Source organism: Epinephelus moara, chromosome 4 (genome assembly GCF_006386435.1).
Source record: "Epinephelus moara isolate mb chromosome 4, YSFRI_EMoa_1.0, whole genome shotgun sequence".
Lineage (NCBI taxonomy): Eukaryota > Metazoa > Chordata > Actinopteri > Perciformes > Serranidae > Epinephelus > Epinephelus moara.
In genome coordinates, this window is record NC_065509.1 from 41,928,188 (window position 1) to 41,934,272 (window position 6,085).

Here is a 6,085-nt window from a genome sequence, read left to right on the forward strand (position 1 = left end):
AATAGTCATCTATAACAAAACTATATGCTTATTCTATAACTACAAAGGAGCTACTAAAATTGTAAATTAATATTTTTTTTTATTTTCTTTAGTATTTTTTGTCATATACAGATATGCAGTGATGGTTGCTGGGTAATGTGTATGTTTATTTTATTCATAGCCGCCTTTCAAAGCACTCAAGAACACCTTATGAGACACAGCTAAAAAAACAAGCAGCATAGCTCATAAAATCAAACAGTTCAGTAATATACAATAAAAGTTAATAAAATGATCACACAAAAATCATAATTATAAATATCAGGTATAAAATCATCATGATAGAGTGCAAAATGAGCTCAGCCTTTACCAGCTGCAACAATAACTAGTGCATGAACACGTCAATGCATCAATTACCATAATCCAATATAATCTGCATAATGAGCACTTTTGGCAGTTCTGCTGATGACATAAAAACAGAAACCTGACACAGTAGTGGAAGAAGAATGTGAATGTACTCCACCGCAAGTTGAGCTGAGTAAAGTACACAAGTAGGCTACTATATTTTATTTATTTTTTTGTAAATTCTTAATCTGCAAATCATTATAAATTAAAGGTCAAAGGTTCATTTATTGTCACTCAGTACATGTCTGCACACTGCAGAGCGAGATATTGTGTGGTAAAAAGTAACCTGCAATATTCAGCTTTTCTCTGAACTTCTTTTTAGATGATACAAACCAGGGGGAGGAAGTCCCGCCCACAATCAGGTGTCGCATTTATGTGGGCTCCCGTGCGACCAAACCACCCATGAAACCCCAACAAGTTAGCATCGTTAGCAGACTATAGGTAGCCTGGAAATCCAGACCCAAATCTAGATAGCCTCGCGTCACCAGGCTCTTCACGTACGGGGACGAGCCTGGTTTCTATTCACTCTGAATTTTGTCTGGATTCTGGTTCCGGTCTAGAGAGCGGATCTGGAATTCCCCAAATTCACCAAAGTAAAACTTTAAATTCTGGCGCACCATCGATTTGGGGTGATGAGGGGTGTAAGAAAATCGATTAACTTAATGGCTTGGGGCTTTTCTTGTAAATCATATTCTTTAAATTAAAAAGTTCACCGCATTTCTATTAGCTTGGTGCTTTTATTTTGACGGAAAGGCGCATCCATTGAATTCGGCATCCTGTCTCTCTCACCCTGGTTCCGGTTCCTTACCAAAACGGCCACTAACGGCCCCAGACTAAAATCTAGAAAGATTTAGGGTCTGGCCATGAGTAATGCAAATGGCCCAACTCGAGGGGCGGCACCAAGCATGCATTTGAAAATATCACTGCACGCAATTGGATAACACTACGACCAATCAGAACAATACACGGGGTGACGTATACGCTTAGCTACCAGCGGAGCTAACTGGTAGATTAGACTCTTGCCGTATCCGGTCGGCAAAACAGCAAAAACGTCCTTCTTGCAAAGGAAAGATTCGAGCGCCGTCTTCTGTTCCTCTTTTAGAGAAAAAGCCAAGTCTAACTCGTTCATTGTAGCGGCCAAAGCCGTTTCAAACAACTGGTGTTCATCCGTAGCCATCTTGCAGTGTTTACTGACTGATTCCGGACTTCGTCGTCGCAGCGCTGTCATCATCTGTTTAGCTCGCCTCTGGCCCGCCTATATCAGATACACCGATGTGATTGGTGCAGCTCGGCTCCAAGGGCATGGGTAATGAGCTTCATTACTGATTGCCAGAGTGACTCGCTGAGCAAATTCAAATTGTGCTCTCGCGAGAACTTTCCAGGGTAAGTCATGACACCAACGAAGAGGAAATTATTGGACCTGGAGCCGGCCTGCTCGGTCGCCGGTAAGCGATCTTGTGGTGGCCATATTGCTCCGCCGTATTCCTGTCTGTGTCTGTGACCCCCGTTCAACCCACAACCGGCAGGATTCGCCTTTCATTTCTGCTGCTGGTTGAAATCTGTACTCGCATAGCGTGCTCCTGAATGATTTCTTTTGCTCGCACAAAACTATTTTTAGTCGCAAATGCGAGTAAAATGCTCGCACCGTAGAGCTCTGTGGAAAACAAATCACTGCCTACAAGTAAAAAGAAATAAATAATAACTTTCACTGCTCAAAGATACTCAATAGCTCAGCTAATACCTGAAATGTCACTGGAAAACAAACCACTGCAGCAGCTCGTTGAGTGCCAGGTGTCCAGCGCGCGCCGTTATTGGACGGCGCATGGACACTCACCCTCTTGCGTCTGGACTTTGAACTTATCCCACAGTAATGGTGCCGTGAGGTACCGTAGTACTACGGTACTCCAACATGATGGTATCATATGTACCGTGGTGTTTAAGTACCGCGGTCTACCGTTAATACCAGTATACCGTGCAACACTACTTTACTCATATGACACCAGAAGATGACACAATGACTTCTGCAGTTGTAACTTTGGGCAAAGATATAAGTGACTGTGAGAAAATGTGCTGTCCAGGCTTCAGAGCGGCAGTTCAAACAGCAAAAGATTGTTGTGGCGCATACAAAAGTAGTGACCGGAACTGGGGACTCCCTACTTTGGTCACGGCCACCATTTTGTGAAATAGGTGAATTACAACCGTGCTGATGCACAGCAGAGCAGCACTCCCTCTGCTATGATGTTGCTGAAATGTGTTTTACACAGGATTTCATGGTTTCAGTCAAACTGTCTGAACCATTGAATTGTGGAGGATCAAGCAGAGCTTAGTTTTAACATTTATATTTTAATCTTAAAAACAATGATGAAGGCACAACAGATTGAAATGGTATAGCCTAAAATGGTATAATGGTAGCCTATATCTTAAACTTTATTATCTTTGTAGTTTTGGTACAATAAACTAAAATAAAACCAAATCCAATATAATAAGATGAAATGAAATAACGCTTCTACCTCTTCCACAACAACAGCAAAGTGGTAAACTAATTACAAAACAAACAAAGCAGCAATTAAAATTGTACAATGTAAAAGATAAAATAAATTAAAACATCTGAATTAACATATGAATTAGGCCTAAGAGAGAAGAGGAAAAAAGATTAAAGATTAAAATATTATAATAGGGATGAAGCAATATTACAAACTAACTGAACTCATATTGTTGTCTGTAAAGATTTGTCGTTTTTTAATCGTCTACAGACAGAATTGAGTTTGTCCTCCTCTTCCTCTTGTTCTTCCTTTTCTTCTCCTCCTCTCTTCTTCTTCATCTTCTTCTTCTCCTGTGTGTCTGAGCTCATGACAGACACAAAAAGCTGCTGTCACCTGATCTGTTGACCATCAGTCTGACTCCACCCACTGCTCCACCTGAGCAACAGGTATCAGTTACTGCTGATGGTGCATTCAGGGGCCGTCAGAACAAAAATCTAAACTGTTGTTCTGTTTCAGATGTTCAGATAAAGTTAAAGTATTTTTACTGAAAGTAAAATAAAAACCTGAGTCACATCTAATATGAAAACGCATCATCTCACTTTCCTCTGCTGTTGTTCACAGCAGCCTGGGATGATCATATTTACTATAGCACCTGAAGGCAGCATTCCTCACCTGCAGCCTGTTACCAGAGATGTTCTATTGAGAAGATGAGTCACTCTGTTAACATCTCCAGACACAAACAGCAGATGTTACCATAGTGACGTGTATTACAAAGGAAGGTTTAACTTAAATTGCACATAACACTACAATTAAAATGTATGTCATTTAAATAGACACACAGAATGTTTCTTAATCACTGATCAATCTGACCAATATTCTGTTTAACGTAGCTCACTGACAGTTTCATGTGTCACTGTTAACATGTGTGATGTTCAGAAATATACTCAAATGACTTTTGTGAATGTCTAAATTGTTTTCCAGTGACGTTGTGTTGAGAAACATTATTTCTGCCCAGAGTTTGTTCAGAGGCGACGTTTTAAAGACACATTTAAAGATCATGGTTTTGGTAAATTGTTGATAATTTCATCGAAGGTCTTAAATCACAAAAAGAAACACACAGATTGGTGTAATAAATAAATTGTACAAAACACAAAGCAATATAATGCGTAAGCAGCAAAAAGAAGCAAAAATACAATGAAGAGACGTCTGATATGACAAATGCTCATTAACGTTTCCTGATTGTATTGATGGAACATATGAACTGGTGTTTCTGAAACATGTTTGCTGTAGCTGATTAGTTTTACATACTGTAAGGTATATTTGAATTTAATTAAGAGGAGACAGTTTAATTTCTTAAAGTTAGCATATGAGCTAACTACATTATGATGCATTCAGTTTGCACTGGGAAACTGAAATTTCCGAGTTTCCAGTCAGAAAATTCAACTGTAAGCCCCCTGAAGATGAATTTCTGACTCAAAATGTTGGAGGAATGTCACCCTCACCAACCCAGGCCTCAAATCCAAGATGGTGATTGCGCAACAACAGTGTGGGTTAGGTAACATAACCATGGTGTAACTCCAGATTCAGAGTTCAGGCGCAGCTGTAGCTGTCGCTATTTCAAGTCAAGTCAAGTCAAATTTATTTATATAGCACATTTAAAACAACCCGGGTTGACCAAAGTGCTGTACAGTTCCTCCAAATATAAATAAATAAATGAATGAATAGCACAAACAACATAAATTATCAATAAAATCAACAATAGATTTAGACAATAAAACATCAAAACTAGAGTAAAGGCAAAATACAAATAAAAGCTATAAAAGACATGTCCGTCTCAACTAGAGGTGAAAGCAAGCAAAAAGAGGTAGGTTTTTAAAAGAGATTTAAAGTGTTCCAAAGTTCGGGCTGCCCTTATATGGAATGGTAAAGTATTCCATAAATTTGGCGCCACAATGGAAAAGGCTCTGTCACCTTTGCTTTTCAGTTTTCTATTTCAGTGTATTTCAGTGTTTTCAGTTCATGAAAGTTAATTTCAACATTTTGGCCATCTAAAACAGTCGTGATCCGGTAGTCGTGTGACCTTGGAAGCAGCTGGATATTCAGTTTTTCTGGTAAGTACCTTTTGTTTTAATGGTTTTAAAAATGTAGCCTACATAAAAAAAGTCCCAAAGTCCTCAACTATCTAACGGCATCTGAGCTTGCTACTGTTGCTAAACTTGTTATAGTTTGTATGGCATGTCAAAATACAAATGTTATTAATCATAAATAAACATGTTTCAAACATAATGTGATCAGGTTTTGAACCTTGTCCACTTTTGTGTCATGGTCGGCTGCAGACTGCATAGTGGCTGCATGACAAAGATGGCTGCCATCTTGTTTTTACATAGATTAGTGTATTGTGTTCTTACTACCGTTCTCCTTGTGCTGCTTACCTTGTCATGGTGAGGAAGCTTGTGTGTCTCTGTGACCCGGGTAGCTATACCGACGGGGGCTTAACCCCCGGCAGGTTCAACCATGTCGGGCAGGTATCCCGGGTAGAGTCCAGACAAAAATCAGCAGCTGGTCCTCCAGGTTGGGGGTTGAGCCAACGACCCCACCCTGTAAAAAAACACAACATGTTACGGAAACTAAGACGATCACTACTACCATCACGGACCCAGCAGTGGACTTGAGCCAACCCATTGGCAGCATGAACTCTCCTGATGAAAGCCTCCAGCAGGAAGTCAGGAGAGGGAAAGATAGTCTAAGCTAAGATCCGCCTAGGTGCATGGAATGTCCGCACAATGATCGAGACATCCAAAACAGCACAGGTCACTGGTGAAATGAGGAGACACAAGCTGGACATACTAGGAATTAGCAAATGCCGATGGACCGGCTCTGGACGCCAAGATCGAATCCCAAAGGTCGCACTGAGATGGACCCCAGCTGGGAAAAGGAGTCAGCATGCAGCGCAAGACAGGTCCCGATGGAGGCAGATTGTCGAAGCCTTATGTCCCACCTGGGACGAAGAGGATTAAGTAAGTAAGTAAGTTCGTACTACCACCTGATCAGTGGTTCCCAGCTGGTGGATCATGGTCCAAAAGTGGGTCGGGGGTCCATTCTGAATGGACCGCAAGTCACTCGCAAACGTGTCAAGTTTGTAAAAACTTTTATTTGTAACTACAGTGAATTTCCAGCACAGAGCTTTTATTTTGAAGTGCAGTTTCCTGCTGTACAGTGAG